Source organism: Chamaea fasciata, unplaced genomic scaffold, assembly GCF_029207755.1.
Source record: "Chamaea fasciata isolate MVZ Bird 193981 ecotype frontalis unplaced genomic scaffold, bChaFas1.0.hap1 SCAF_7, whole genome shotgun sequence".
NCBI lineage: Eukaryota > Metazoa > Chordata > Aves > Passeriformes > Sylviidae > Chamaea > Chamaea fasciata.
The window spans coordinates 11,762,524-11,778,996 of record NW_027094092.1 but is presented as its reverse complement, the minus strand read 5'-3'; positions in this window follow the sequence as shown (position 1 = coordinate 11,778,996).

The window sequence follows — 16,473 nt, the reverse complement described above, 5'->3', positions numbered from 1 at the left end:
TTAAACATAAAATAGCTAAAATTGCCTTTTGAATTTCAGAAAATGAGGTGAAACACAGAGTCAGAATGGAAAACTTACCCTTGAAATACATGAAGTTAAATAATTTCCTTAGGTTCAATTTTTTTCTCTCTTTCCCAGGCTAAAAATTTAATGAGAAAGTAATCTCCTCACCCTCCTAAAATTTTTTGAAAGAAGTTAAAGCATTTTATTTGCCACCTGTTAGAAAAACACAGAAATCACCTTGAATTTCTAGCTATCATAAGGTAATCAATCCTCCCTGCCTCAGAACCAAGGCCTGCTCCACATCCAGCCATCATCACTGCAGGGTCTGCGTGGGAAATGTCAGCCTTTTACTTTGCATCTTCATTCTTCAGCTTCCTGTGCTTCAACAGCTGGACTTCATGACCTTAAAGGTCTTTTCCAATTTTAATGTTTCTGTGATTCTCAATATAATAATTATAATAATAATAAAATAAGGAGTTTTTCTTTAAACGCTATCTGGTATATGTTTTGTGAGGCTACTGCTTACACTTCACTGCCCTTAAAAAACAGAAGAGGAGGTGAGTGGAGACACCAGAGTTGTGGTCATTAATGCCAGCCAAGTGTTCAGGACTGAGGGGAGTCACATGAAGCTCAACTTGCACACAGCAACTCTGCTGTGGCTTCTCTCCTCATTCACTGCCTTATGAAGAAGCTAGGAGGTGGCAACAGCTTTCCCTGGCATTAATGTGCTTTTAGTTGCCTGATAAAAGTGTTTTCCTCCCATAATCTCTGCACAGCACCAGAGTAAAAGTGCAGAGTACACTTTTAATTTGAACACACACTCGTAGCTGTGTGCCAATTCCTTGCTGCTGTACTGTTGATGAGCAGTTGTATGTGGAACCAATTGAAGAAAGCCACACGCTAATTTCCTAAATGTACCATTTTTTTTTCTCCAATGGTAAGGAAGTGATGAGTTTTAGGTGAGAAAAAAACATCTATCTGCAGCTCAATGAACTGAAAATGCAGAAAGTAAACTCCTGCAGCCTTCAGAAGTACTGAAGAGTGACATAAAAGTACTAACCTCTACAAATTTTATGATGAAACTAAATGGAGTCAGCAAATTGAGAGGATGACAAGGACAGAGGAACACCAAAACACACCTGAACTACTGTGATAAATGAAAATAGCAACTTCTTGTTTTAACAAAATAGTGCTGGTCCTGTGATACATACCATAAACTGGCATAGTACTTTTTTTATACTTCAGCAAAAATTGTGCATAACTGGCAGCTCCCTACTTGTCCAGTTCTTGGTAGCAATGCTACGTCTCAGATTCAGCACAGCTGTGCTTTTCTTAGTGAAAAATCACTAAGCAGCAGAAGCAATTATTTCTCTTACTGCGTTGTACCTTTCTGCTATAAGACACCAACTCACGCTGGGCGTGCATTTAAAAAAATTAACTTCTATACATTTTATTTTCAGTCACAAAGAATGCTACTGAAAGCCCATGAAACTCTGTTTCAATAGAACTGGGATTGCCAACATTACTAAAATTAGCTCCAGCAGAAGAAGCTCAGTGCTGTGCAGATGGGTGGAGGAACTCGTAAGGTTATCTCACTTCAGGAGCTCTGTAAAAGAACTTGATAGTGTTGGTTTAATGCTCAAGTTTTACTGCATACCTGTAAATGTAGATTTGGGGTAATAAAGTGTGTTTGCTGAATGCTCACAGTACCTGGGTGATTTTACAGCTGTGGAACTGTGCATCCACATACCCTCAGTTAAACACAGATGTCGTTTTCCAGAGGAATTCTCACCTTAGATCATTGTTTTTAAATTCCAGCAGAACCTTATCTTTGCTCCTTTAGATCATCAGGTTCTTCTAGAAGAGACTGCTTTGCCCATCATGCTGTTAATAGCTTCCTTACAGAATTTTCTTGCTTTTAGCCACCCCTGATGATCTACAGAACGTTTAAGGGAGGTCTGTGCCTACTGGTGGAGGACACTGGTACTGGTTTCTCCTCACTTCTGGCTGGTAAGTTACTTCTGAAAGCAGATGCAGTGCTTCAGCTCTTTTACAGGGTAGGTAACTGCTGTCTTAGAGTCCTTACACCACTGTAATCTGAAAAAAGGGGCTTCTATGAATATAAATTAAGAGAGCAGGATGGGTAAATTGTATGAAAACAATGGGGTGATACTGTCCTCCAAAAAGATCCAGTCAAGCTTGTCTGCTAAGCTGCCTCTGGACATCGGCAATGCGCACACAAAGCTGGTGCCTGTTCTCTCTCAGTGCTGTGTTTAGCCCACTGATGAACCAACTGAGTTTAGGCCTCCACAAAATGAAATGTACCACCCCAATCAGAACCTGAAAGAGAAAGGAATGCCCTTGAAAGGATGAAGCACATCCCTACACTGCCATGGGGTCCCTTTCTGGAGAGGACTCAATCTGATTTGAAGGCACTATGTGTCAAATGGGCACCAGCAAAAAATACCATAACTTTTAGGAAATTATTTATTTGTGACATTTGTGAAGAGTGGAGTCTCATCAAGGTCTTGGAGCTCCAAACTTTGCTATGCACATACTCCTACAAACTCACACTGCTGCAGTGGGATTACCAGCACAATGAGCTGCCACGGTGGGGTTGGAAAACATAATAATCATTACACTATCAAATCAGAATCAAGGATTCTAAGATAAAGTGCCTGGAATTCAAAATCATCATCTGCAATAGCATATTTTCCTAAGTTTTCTTGTAAGTTATCCTAATTTGGCAGGATACTTCAAAAAGCGTATTTCAAAGTGGAAGGAGTGAGTGTTAATCCCTGCCGATAGCAGAACAGTAATTGTCACTGTGTAGGTGATATGCCAGTAGCAAAAAGGGCTCTTAGAGACAGACTTTCAAATTGCCTCCATATTTCACATGTAAATAAACTTTTTCTTCAAATGTTCAATAGTGATAATTTTGTGAAAATTCTGGGTTAGTTGCCAGTTCATGAGAGCTGTCCAGAATTCCTCCTTTTAAACAAGAATTTTAAGGATTTCGACATAAGAAAAAACATCTCTTACGTGAAACTAAATGGTCATACAACTCCCACTCAGTCTCATAAAACCAGAAGACTATCAAATATTGGAAAACACATAAAAACATTAGTTTTCTTTTTCGTTATTCCTATGAAATCATTTGGGACCCAATTCTACAAGAGGTTCTGCATTCTTACCCTTATTTATAAGGTTGTGTTTGCCCTACTGCTATGTAAAGAAGTGTAAAATACCACAATTAGAAAGCCAATATTCTATACTAAAAATAGTGGTAGAAATAATGAGAAATCAAACAGAAACAGTTTTTTCTCCTTCAGAAATTATTTTTAGGTTCTGTATTTTTCCTACCCCAAATCTGCATAAAAACCACTTTAAAAATCTTAGAAGTGTTCATAACTAAAAATTAGAAGTCTACTCAATTTGATAATTTTGACCAAATATATTGTTTCAAAAACTTTGGAACATTTAACTCCCACTTGACCACAAATTTACACATTTTCTTATCTGTTTTTGAACCTAAAATCAGAAGATTTTGTACCAAAGTATACAAACACATATCTGATATTTTCAAGAGCTTGAAACCATTTAAGTAGAACAATTTTGCAAAAAAAAATAAGCTACTCCCCAAAAATTCCACTAGCTTGGGCAAACCACAGGGGCTGGGAAAGTATATACCAGGTCAGCTATAACAGATCACAGAGAGCAATTAAGACCCAGGTTAGATTCCCTGAAGTAATTTGTAAATAAACATCCTTGTGTTCAGTCTGGGTCCCTCACTACAAGACAGACACTGAGGTGCTGGAGAGGGTCCAAAAAAGAGCAGTGGAACTGGGGAAGGCTCTGTGAGAAGCAGCTGAGGGAGCTTGGAGTCTTTAGCCTGAAGAGAAAGAGGCTCAAAGAGAAACCCATCCTAGCAATGATCATGTTTAAACTCTGTTTACAGCTGACATAGTCCCAAAACATTAACAATTTCTCAAAAAACTTGTGATTTGGAAGCTATCCTATATTCCAAAACTTAGTGCCTTCCCTCTTCTGATTATTGGCATCCCCATCATCACACTCTATAAGTGTTTTCCTAACAGAAGTAGACTTCTACTCAATAAAACAAACAGACACTATTCTTCATAAATACAAACTAAAAAAACAAGCTTCTTGCCATACAGGTCAGCTACATGAAATTTATTATGAGACCGCGGAAGTTTTGCAGAATGAGAAGAAAGTCACATGAAAATTAACTCCCTAAAGTAAACAGCCTACGTAAAACTTGGGGCAGAGTATAAAAGTATTTACTCTGTTATATACTGTGTTATTAGGTTTTCTTCTGACCAATTAGAGATAGTCAGAAAAAAACAATCGCCAAAATTATTCATTTTGGTAGGGTATTTTCTACCACTTTTGACCACTTATAATTACATGTAATTCAGAAACAGAAACAAATTTATGTTAGCCCCTGAACTCTTGCATTGGTATTTCTCACCCTCTTTGTCTATGTTAAAATTACCTCCATTTTGCTTTTTCATCAAATGCATTTCCTATTTGTATGGGAAAAGTTCATCTCCCCCAAGTATTTATGTTATGTAATCTGTGAACAAAGATTTAAATGTCTGAAGGTCTTCAAGAAAATTTATTACTTTACATTTAAAGGTTAGAGTTGAAATTTTTCAGCATCTCCCTCTTCTTTTGCATTTCTGTTGGAATTTCTGGACATCTGTGGCAAGCCTGTTAAACCTACTTGCTTACTACCTTTTGAGAAACTGGCTTTCTGATTAAGAGAGCTGTTTCCCCAGTCTTGCCCATTCAACTAATGTTTTCCTTACTTTTGCCCATCCTTTCCTGTACCTATAGCTCAAGTGGTTTTGCCCTACAGTTTGAGCCTCAGAATCCTCTGACAAAGACAGCTGCTGTTTCCAACTGTGCCTAAATAAAATAGACTCCATTTGGATAGAAAAACCTCCTAATTTTATAACTAGAATATATCTCAATACAAGTGATGTGGGTTCTAGAAGCTCTGGAAGATAGGGCTTGTTATACGCATTCCCAGCAGTTCTCTCTCTTATCCTGGCTTTGCAGTGAGTCACCACAGAGGTGGTTTCAGCTCATCTAGGAGAAGCCAGAGCTGCAGTACTGGATGTTATCTTCCTTGGATGGCCCAGACCAGCATCAATTCCTTCCTGATCATTGCTATATCTCACTCAATAAGGGTAAGGACTTAGGAAGGTCTTGCTTCTAAAGGTGACAGCCCGTAACCTAACAGCAGAGAGAAAACCCAGAGACAGAGCAAGTCACTGTGCCCCACTGCAGAGGCCACAGTGGGAAAAGGGAGCAACCCCTTCAGCTGCCACATCTACAGGTGCCCAAGGTACTTCTTTCTCATTTTGATTAGCCAAGTCCACGCACAACTGAGAAAGTTGGAGGGTTATTGCTCTAATTATTCTGTTCCTTTTCTTTGCCTTTTCCTGCCTCCCTCACCCCTGGGCTCTTTAAAGAAAGACTCCCAGAGCTTCCATTCAAGTGGACTGAAAACAGTGTCAGTGGGGGCTGACTTCTGCAGCACGGGTTGCTGTCACCAGTGACCTATTCATCAGCACCAGCACCAGCCTGGCTTTGTCTTCTGCCCCGCTAAACAAACTGATGGCAGACTCAGTTCTGCTGCAGAAATATCGTGAATTAAACAAAGCACAAAGGGAGCAGGCAGCAGGGTTGAAACATTTAGTGGAAATAGGGGAGCTGGTCAATAAAAGGGGATGGAGACTGGATCAAAAGGGGATGACTTACAATGGAGCATGGACTAAAAAGGGGTGTGCACTATCCTGAAGGTCAAAAATGACAAAACATTGTGGTCCCAAAGCTGTCACCTTCTGCGCAGCAGGGAGGGATCCGGGAGCAAGGAGAAATGCAAAGCTAGCAACTCAGTATATAGGAAATGTACAAAAGAAAAATAAACCATAAAGGGTCAAATTCTAGGGTGCTTGCAACAAGCTGAGACCACTGATCTGTATGAACAAAACAGAATAAATGTTTAGAGGAGGTACTGGAAAGAAAGAGAAACAAAGGATGATAAGGAAGAGTGAGATTTTGGCCTAGGGGTTCATCTCAGACTTGGGACAGCTGGCTCCGTTTCAGGACTCTGCCACGTGTTTCCTGTGGGCGTTTAATCTCTGCAATTCAGTCCCCATCACTGAGGAAATACTTAGGGTAAGGATATGTCATAACATGTATTTTGTCTGGAGAGTCCCCAAAGTTTGGCCATACTCATGTAAAAGCAAAATAGTTTGTTGAAATGGAAAGATGTAAAAAAAATTTCTCTAGTTTGAATTTTTCTATTTTGGAGGCATTTAAATGGATCACATTTAGTCTTAAATAAGTTTTCAAAGCATTAAACTTCCATTCACACCTTTCTATCATTTTCTACCTTTGAGGTTCTGAATACAAATATCTGACTAGTGTCCAGTGAATACAGAAATATCTGAATGCTAGCCAGAGATTTTCTTCTTCACTCTTTTTCTTTTTTTCCTTCTTTACCTTACGCTCTTGTGTCAGGTTCCAAAATGCCTTCTCTTCTGGAGAAGGTTAAAGGAGATGAGGAGGAGTAAAATTGTAATGCCTGTGGCTTTCCAAAAAATAAGTTAAAACGGTAATGATATTTGAGAAAAGTAATTTCCTCAGTTTAAACAGGTTTGGCACATTTTCAGTGAAAAGAGAGATTTGTTTTTTTCTTCCTTTCTTCCTTTATGTAATTTCATTTAATTTAAATATATTTTCCTCCTTAATGTTTCACAGAAAGAAAGAAGCCCAGAAGAGTAAAATAGCTAGAGAAAACAGAAATTCTTTGGATATTAAAAGACCCACACGCATTTCAGCTATGCTTTTTTTTCCCCTTGGACATCTGAAATAAAACCTTGGTGCCATACCCACGTCAGGAGAAAATGCACCTGTTTAAACTATGGTCTATGTGACCAACCTTGATAATCCTAACAGAGGGTTATGGATCCTGCAAATGGATTCCTGCATCCATAGCTGGAGTGACTGCAGCCAGAGGGGAACACATCTTGGCTGCCTTGAGGTAGTAAAAATCTTTCCTCTGTCATGGTAAAAAATTAAGGAAGGTGGGTTCTTAAGGCATGTACCACCAATGGATATCCTGGATAATATGGAAAACCTCTCGGTGTCGTTAAAACATGTGCATGGATGGCACAAAATTCACAGCCCCATGGATGAGCTGATATTTGTCAGACAGAGCAGCCCAAGTGTGCCTAGAAAATGCTCAAGCTGCCCAATCATCAGCTGCTCCTAACTATGGCAGTTCCACAGAAACCAATTCCCAGATCTGTCCTAGAAGTTTAATGCTGGCCACCTGGCTGACAGTCTAGCAACTAATAAAATAATTCAAACAGGTCAAGTTACCAACTCAGAAACAGTGAGGGGGTTTTTTGCTTCATGCCACGGAGAGGAAAATTTCCTGTCTTCGTTCGGAATTGGCCATCATTATTAAATGCACACATGGATGGGCTTTTTGGCCTGATAGAAATGACTTAAAGCTGTGATTCAAATAGGTCTATAAAGTGCTTCTATGATGTTCCTCTCCCTTCTTTTTTCCCTTTTTTTTTTTTTTTGAAACTGTCTCTGTTCCACTGTTCTTTGTAGAGATAAGCCCTTGAAAATCACCCTTCTTAAGGTGTAAACTTGGTGACTGTACATTATAGTAAAACATTTGATTTGTTATAGGCTAGAAAAATAGAGAAGTTGAAATCTCTTCATGGTGTATTAAAGGTCACACAATTATAATAAAATCTTGCTCCAGCAGCTCCAGTCACAGACAAAATCAGTCTCAAATTTCCAGCGAACAATGAAGTCCCCACAGAGTTTCAGCTTCCCTGGGAAATCAGGGTATCTCAGGCTGTGTTGATTTTAAGAGTGTCCTGAATGCCCATCATAAAAAACGTGTTACTCAACACAGCCATAGCTCTTTTGGGGTCCTCTGATAAAAAAAACCCGCTTTTTATTCGGGGCATGGCACTTTTCTGGTTCCAGGAACCCAAAGAGCAGCAAGCTCTGCTCCGTTCGGGTGAGACGCCACAGGCTTGAATGTAATATCCTAGCATGCCACAGATCAAAATAAAATAATAGTAATACAGAACAAAAAACGACATCCTCACAATACAAGCTAATCTTCCTGCTTCCCATCAAGCGAAACATATTGACAACTGACAATAGGCAATTAATAGATTAATGAGTATAGCCCTTATCTGTCTACATTATGAGTTTATCTGGTTGTAACAGGATGAACACAACACGGGCCTGCGCTCACAGGAGTGCTGCCCCAGTAGAAATGAGATCATTGCAGCAAGATATGAATGCAGTATTTTGATTACCAGGTATCACTCAATGGAACAGAACCCCCACACTCACACTTCGTTCTATACATTTTAAAATAATTCAAGGGCAAAGAACAGAATATAATTTGCTAGAGAGAGAATTAGAGGGAAAGGTTTTACAAAAGCAGGAGAGATTAGGTTTTGATCCAGGGTTAAGACCACTGCCTCTGACACACACAGAATCTGTCAAGATAGGTGGTGGAATGTAAAAAAAACCTTTCCACCTAAAACTGAGACTAAACTCAGTGATATCTGCAATGCTGAATAATAAAATAAACTTTTAAAATCCTTTGATAACTAAAATAAAAGAATAAAGCACACAAACTAGTTTTTCAACAGTTCTAACTCCAAAAAATGGGGCTGTTCCTGGCAGTGGTAAGTTCACTCACACCGTGGATAAATTGATAAATTTGATCTGCAGAAGGACAGAGGTGCAGAGGAGGATGCTGTGCTTCACGTGAAGCCTGCAGAAAAGCAGATTTTCCAAAGGACCCAGGTAGGAAGGCGAACAAGGTATGAATTTGGGGAGCCAGAGAACCATTCTCTCAATTGCATTGACACTTTCTCCCTGGAACACTTGCCAGTTACGTATCTCCCCAGCTTTGTGCTCACTTGTTCCCTATTTCCAACACAGAAGGAAGCCAGATTTACTTCTCTCGTGCCCAGAGCCAAGTTCTGCCCGTTCTTCCTTGCATGTGTAATCGAAGTTTTCTCAAGGGGTCCATTTGTAGAGATAAAGTGAATTTGCCCTTGATAACACTATAAAGTTTCAAAGCAAATATTGTGATGGTTTCTGTGGGTTGGCAAACACGATCTGCAATTTGCTGTGTGGAAATTGCTGTCCTGCTCCAGAATTATGCAGGCTTTCATAATGATTAACGGCGTGAGGCAAACAAGCAGGACTGTTGCATGTTGATCATTCTATACAATTTTGATCACAGGCTGTTTATTTGGTTTCTTTCAGAACCCAGGGCAGCCACAAGAAAAGCACCAGTGGAGTGAACTTTGGATCAAACTTGATGTTATTCCATTGTCTAGTACACTAGATAATAAGAAATGAGAGATTTATTCTGGTTTGAACTGATCCTCCATTTGGAAACAACGCCACAGTCCTGATGATGACAGCCCCCTGGGAATGTGGTGTGGAGGATCAAGGTACTGCTGTCCCAGCTACTCACTACCAGCCCTTGCAGAGCAGCCTGTGGCTTTGCCTCCCCACATCAGGGCACAGGTCACTGTCTGGCTGCTGGTCGGTAATTCCAGCAGCAGAGCAGGGGAATAGCTGCAGGCAGGGGCATTTAAACCACAGAAGCAAAAATCACCACAAGGCATTTCAAACTTTCTTTACACCTGGACCTCTGCTGTTTTAAACTACTGTCATGGGAAGAGGCTCAAAAGCTACTTCTGCGTGTGTCTGTTTGGATGACAAAAAGAGCTATATGAGCCTAGAGAAATATGGAATTGTTATATACTGCATTGAAGAGGGAATTCAGTTTGTGTCTCATTTTTAAGAGCTAATATTCTTTTATCTGATCAAATGGTAAACAGCATTGGTAAATCAAGTTTTGATGGCATATGTATTTGCAAACAAAGCTTTATATTCAACCTTTCCTAAGATGATCCCACAAATCTGTGTTGATATCCTCTGTGGTCACATTTTTTAAGAGCTTGAAAAATAGAACAGCCTCCCATGCACTGCTTTAAACCATGTACATGCACTTCTACATTTCCTAATTGAATGGGACCTTCTAGGCATGCAGTGAAAAGCAGCTTTGGAAAATCAGTGTAGAGAGGGACAGAATGTTTTCCAAATGCTGATTTAATTCTGTACTTGGGTATTCTATTCCACAGGAAAACAAACTAAAACTCCCCCACTGAGAACTGCAATGTGTCATTCAAACACATCCCTCATGCTTCAGGGATGACAGGTTCATGGATGCCTCCCAGAGCACCCTGCTATACTGAACTGAAGCTCCTGGGCCTTCTGAAAGGCAACGTACAGACAGAATGGCACAAAAAATTGTGAGCTACCACACTTCTCTTAAACACAGTCCTTCCACAGGCACTGCCTCCCATCGTTTCAAGCTGGATGCCTCAGGACTAGTCTGGTATCACAGCCTTGTCACCTGGCTTTGTCATTCCTCTTCCCAGGGTTTGAGGAACCCTGGAATGCGGGAAGGCACAAAACCGCCAGTACTATCCCCTGGGAAAACCAAGCCAAGAGTGTTTAACTCAGCTTGGTACATTTGCTCCTTATTTTAGGGGGTGAAAAGTCCCAGGCGTTTGCCCCCAGCACTTCTGGAAAAACTCTCCACTTTTATGGATCGATCTGGGACCTATTGTTTGTGGTTTCTGGGGAGAACTGCTGACACAAATATCAAGAAACATCCCCAGCCTGCATTACTGGGAGATGCACTGAGATTAGAGGATAAGAAACCAGTTTGAGCAGAGTGGTTGTGACTCACTCATTTCTTTGATGCCATGAAATGATGCCAAAGAGGTCACTGAGGAACTTTGGTGCCTATGGAGACAAAACTGGCACAGAGGAGAACAGCCTTTGGTCACATAAAATTACTTCAGTACTTTAGGCAGGTGATGCCTACTTGCAAAATTTTCCATACAGAGAACTGAAGAAAAATCTCCTCAGGCTGTGTTTGAATGTGTGGACCAAAACTGCTTCAATAGGGAGCAAGGGAAAGAAAAACAATGGTCAAGAGCCAACACTGCTGACTGCTAATAGACAGCAGCTTCTCTTGACATAAAATGGTGCTGCTCCACCGAGGTCAGGGGAAAAAGCAATGTTTTATCTTAGCTAAAGAATATCTGGACATAACTGTTTCTCACTTTTATATTGTAATTAATACTTTAACATACTTAAACATTTTCCTGTGAAGCAGTTAATGAAGCAACGCTTAGATCTTCGGACACATTTACAGCCCATTATTTAAAATACAGAAAAAAGTAAGGTCCTTTAAGAAATGAAGCAACAGGAGCCATTAACCAAAACAAAGAGATCACAAGACATGTTAAACAGCAATTGAACCAAATGGTTACCTTCCAAACCGGCATTGCAAGGCTGAAACAGGCGGGACAAAGGATTTCAGACACACTTAGACTGAGGGAAAAAAACAAACCGAAAAATAACAGACAGGTGCAGACAAGAATGTTGGCTCAGGGATGCTTAAGATCTGACAAGCCAATACATTAACCATAGAATCTTTCCTATGCTCAGGAAAGGCAATGGAACCATGTTTGTTCTTTGCAAATAAACAGGATTACACCGTGGGTAGAACCAAATTTGATATTAATTCTCTCCTTTCACTATTTATCCCTGCTGTTTTCCCAAGTCTGGAAAACCCACTGGCAATTTAGCTCAAAAGGACAGCACAACACAAAAGAATCAGAAGCCATTTGAAGACAGCTACACACACATTCTCCTCACTCCCCATCAAAGCACGGCTCTGTTCTCCCAACCTCTTTGGCGCTCTGTTTTGGTCTGTAAAATGGAAATAACGTGGCAGAAAAGAGCAAGTGTCACAGATCATGAGCCCACTCAGTGAACTCTGGGAGAAGGATCTCCCCTTCTGCCCTTCAGCATTTTTATGTCTGCAGTACCTCCCTTGTGGTAAGAGCTACCTACATGGGGAATATCTGGTTTAGTTCTATGCACAGAAGCTACTTCCACTCAGATTATTAGTGGAAAACCACCAGTTTCAGATGTGTGGCTGAGGAACCTCAATTAGAACAGAGGAGGTCTTAACATCCTTTAAATATAAAGCTCTTTACAAATATCAGACTTTGTGACATAACATCAGCTGCAAATGTAAAACAACATAGGGATGAGTTTTCCTGCAACAACAAAAATTTAAAGATCAAATACCTTTCCCATACTGATTTCTGAGAACCTAATGAAACAGAAAGCATGTTTACAAAGTAGAACGTTTGCATATGCTTCATAATTAGTTTGGCAAGACCTCCAATACCAAAGGTGCACATCTTTTTACACAGGCTTCAGCAATCTGCCTTGGAGCTTTCAATATTCATGTTTCTGCACTATTTGTGCTCTGTATCATTGCATTATATCTATATAAATGTATATAGATATTCTTTTAACAGATCTTGGAATTTGTCATCCTGCTAGGATTTCTAAAATTATCCTTCCAGAAAAACTTCCATTGAACTTGACTGGAATAGGAGAGGTGGTGCACACTTTTCCTTTCCTTGGAGCTCCATCTCAGTCCCACAGCAATGCTGTCCATGTAATCTTGGCATCACATTTAACACCAAGCTCTTGATGAGCTGAATTTTCAGTAGAACTGACTGTGAATTTTCAAATGAAACAACTTCTCATTGGAATACAACAGCTTGTTCAAACAGAATGTTTTGGGCTTTGACAACCTCCCAGCTCAACACAAACAGGGACGTCTTATAAAACTGCTCACGGGGCTCCTAAATCAACATTCTTTAGCAAGGGGGTGATGGACTTCTTAAGTTTACTGTGACACCTGAGGACCTGCTTTCTCCCAGTTTGAACAGAAACATGAATAAGAAACAGTTGTTTTTCTGAAGCAGTGTTTCTGAATTTCCTTTCCATCTCCAATTCCCTTTTTTACATCTCACCCCACACCCAAACCTTCCAACAAAGGTCTTCTGGCAACACAAAAATGTTCGATACCACCTTCTCTGGCCTGGTTACTGAGAGTAGTAAGGGGACTACTGGGAGGGGAGGGGAAGCATTGAGAAAAGTGATGCAGCAGCAGGCTCTAGAGCCTTCACACAGATTCACCTGGCTGCTGAAGCACTGGACTGGCTTGAGATGACTTTCCATCCAGGTCCAGCCCAGCTTTCACTTTGGGTTTTATTGCAGAAAAAAGCTATTCAATGCCAGTCACTTGTGGCGGTACTTCACAAGAATGATCTAGAATATCCAAAAGCAACAGATGGGAAAACGCACGTGAATTAGTATGACGCATTAAACTCCCAGAGCAAAGGGCACATCCTCATGCAGAATCTGTCCTTTCTCCCTCAAATAAGGACATAACATGCTGAAAAATCTTCCTACACATTAGAAAAATAAGGAGGAATGGGAAAGATATTGGAAGGGAGATGCAAAACCTAAGAGGGTTGGAGAACTACCTTCCTTATTTTTACACAATTATTTTCACCTTCCCACAAACATAAGTATACACTTTGTGTGGCAATTCAGCCCCTAGTAATCCTCAAATACTCATTAAGTCTTTCTGAAGTTAGGAGGAACTTTCTCAAGGTTTATGTGCTCCCTCTAAGACCTCCACACCCATTCAGTCAAGGCAGAGGCAGGGGCTGGACCACAGGCTAGAACATAACATGGTCTACCTCATAAAATGCACTGCACCTCCTGAAAACCAGGGACCCCTCAGCCTCTCTCCTGCTTACTGTGCAATGTGTGCAGCCATTAAATAAAGCCCCCAGCATTTTACTGAGCTTGGACAATCACACTGGACAACATAACAGGATCAATGCGGGAGATGAGGATAAAGACCAAACAGCCCTGGAGAAGTCCTGGCAAAGAGGAGTAAACAACAGGCCTCCATAGAGAAGGGGGATAGAAAACTCAAATCACACTGAAATTTATCAAAGCTTAAAGCTGTTTACAATAATGGCTAAGGGTGAACGATTCGTTTCAAACCAGGCCAGATTGAGGAAAAGAACCTTGATGCACGCACCAATTTTGTTTCTCAAAGTCAAGAATTGCCTAATCAATAGTAGTGCTAAAAGGAGATGGGCACTCTCAGGGGTACCATTACAAAGAATTGCACTGGATTTTAACCACCTGGCTCCCAATTGCTTTAATAGCTGTCACATGGCTGAAACACAGGCTGAAGCTTTAAAAGTTTACCTCTTGGTCTTCCTGAGCATCCACTGCTGTCAAGGTGGCAAATGCAGGGCAGCAGGAGGGATTCACTCCTGCATTGACCAGTATTAGAACACGCCCAAGAGTTTGCACTGCTGCTGCTGCAAGTGTCACTTACTGGGTGAGGAAAGGCAAAGCAGGAGAGGGTAAAAGGGGTGAATGAGAGAAAATGAAAGAAACTGCACTTAACCCTTCCCCTGTTGATGTGTTGATAGCAGCCTGCACAAGGTACTCACATTGCTGGACTAATCCAATCAGCCTCTCTCTTCCATTAGCTAAAAATAAACTGGCACATTTTAGGTAATGCTCTGACTGCTCCCCCCACTCCAAACTGTACTCCAAATCTTAATGGAAAACCTTCAAGGAGGTGAAGGTTTTAAATCAAATAAAGAAGCAGACACAAGGAGAAAAATCCAATCAGAGCAGAAAGGTTTGGATTAGACAGGAACTGTTTTTCCCCAATTGTCCCCAGCACTGAATTTCACAGGAGCAGTAGCTGGAAAGACAGAAGGAGGCAGACAAAAGAGAAGAGGGAGGAGTTTCTCTCATGCTGCTATGAGACATAATTTTTCAGAAGTAAAGGTGGTGTCATGTCAACAGCACCACGGCTGGACTTGGTTCCTGGGTCTGCTCATGGTCACCTGTGGGATGGTGAGTACCCCCCATTCCCTTCTCAGACAGCTTCCACAGCTCCAGAGCCTTCCAAGGATGAGGAGGGAGATGGGAGTTGGCCTTGGCAGCAGGCCCCTCTCAAGAGGTCACCTTATGGTGAGAGTCTCATAAAACATAGAAATAACCACCAAGATCAACCACCTTTTGAATGGTGGATAATACTCAGTGAATCACAACTTGAAGTGGAAGGGACCTTTAAGATGACTGGACCAGGTTACTCAGAGTCCCGTGCAACCTTGGTCACCTCCAGGGATGAGACATCCACAACTTCTCTGGCAAATTTTTCCAGTGTTTCATTGCTTCGATAGTAAAGAATTTCTTCCTAATATCTAATCTAGACCTACTCTCTCCTAGTTTGAAGCCATTCCCCCTTGTCCTATCACTCCCTGCCACTGGGAAAAATCCCTCTTCACCCTTCGTGTAAGCCTTCATTTAAGTACTGGAAGGATGCTATAAGGTCTCCCCAAATATTGTCATGAAGAACAACAAGTCAAAATGTTTCTACGTTGAAGTTGTTGGGCTAATGGAATAAAGAAAATAAGTAAATCAAGGAACAAAAAGAACCCAAAGTAATTGAAAATAGCCCCACCAATAATGGAACAAAAGCTGAGTTTGTAACTTAGGATGAGTGAAAAAAAGAATAAAAAAAAAAAAGAACAGGATTTGTGTACTATCAAAATTCCTGCTACCCATTTAGAAGACTGAACATCTAAAGTTTAGAAGGCTAATGGTTAGATACTGGTTAGGAGAGAAGAAAGGGAATGACAAAATAATTCCCAAAATACTAGATAACTGTTATGGGCTCCCAAAACCTAGGAATTATTTGTGTATATATATGACTTTGAATATATTTCATAGTATGGTCCCTTTTCATTGACCCCTACATATATTATATATACTTTGGAATATTTATTTTGGAAAAAAAAAAAAAACCAAACCAAACATAATGGCCTGAGCCATAGCAAACACCAGAAGAAACCAAGAGCACTGGGATTTCTACTGGAGTAAAGGACAGAAATCTGATAAGGTGTTATCACTTGCAGGTGTGATCCAGAACCCATTAATTTGATAAGCTTTGAATCCACCTACAAGAGTGGGGTCACAAGCCCAAGAGTATTGGTCAGTGCTACTGTTACTCTGGATTTTGCAATATCTCTCTTCATAGACATTACAGCCAAACCACATCAGTTCCCCTTAGCTGAGCTGGATTGGCACTTTGGAAATCCTAAGGCGCAGGAAATGTTCAAATCCTCACATTTGAGGGGTAAGAGCAGCACAGAGCTCAGCTACTGGATAAACAGGGCTCAAGAAAAATGAAGGTAGTAGAAGTGGCAGGAAAAGAAGAAACAATGAGCAATAAATGAAAAGGGAAACGAAACAGAAAATAAGGTACTGCAAGGAAGGGAGACTAGGAAAGACTATGGGAAACTGGGGAAGGTGGGATCTAAATTAATCAAAACCAAGAAAGAACTGGGGAAATGGAGACAATGAGAAACACAGGAGAGCACTTGAACT